This window comes from Bison bison, unplaced genomic scaffold (assembly GCF_000754665.1).
Source record: "Bison bison bison isolate TAMUID 2011002044 unplaced genomic scaffold, Bison_UMD1.0 scf7180017864378, whole genome shotgun sequence".
Lineage (NCBI taxonomy): Eukaryota > Metazoa > Chordata > Mammalia > Artiodactyla > Bovidae > Bison > Bison bison.
In genome coordinates, this window is record NW_011494950.1 from 7348644 (window position 1) to 7349111 (window position 468).

Sequence of the window (468 nt, forward strand, 5' to 3'; positions counted from 1 at the left end):
TAAAGAACAAACAGACTGAGATGAATACAATAACTGAAATGAAAATACAATTCCTTCCACTAGAAGGAATCTATAGCACAATAATTTGAGGCAGAAGAACAAATAAGCAAACTGGAAGGCAGAATGGTGGAAATCACTGCTACAAAACAGAATAAAGAAAAAGAATGAAATGAGGACAGTCTAAGACTTCTGGGACATTAAATGCACCAACGTTTGCATTATAGGAGTCCCAGAAGGAGAAGAGAGGAGAAAGGACCTGAGAAAATAACTCAGGAAACAAAAAAAATATCTCAAACAACCTAACCTGACATCTAAAGCAACTAGAGAGCAAGAAACAAAATCCAAAGCTAGCAAAAGGAAATAAATCACAAAGATCAGAACAGAAGTAAGTGAAATAGAGATGAAGAAAACGATATAAAACATTAATGAAACTAAAAGTTGGTTCTTTGAGAAGATACAGGCGAGGGC

At 35.0% G+C, this 468-nt stretch overlaps 1 pseudogene; it reads right to left on the minus strand.

Moving 5' to 3' along the window:
- LOC105001084 overlaps positions 1 to 468 on the minus strand; it is a 5421-nt pseudogene that overhangs the window by 699 nt on the left and 4254 nt on the right.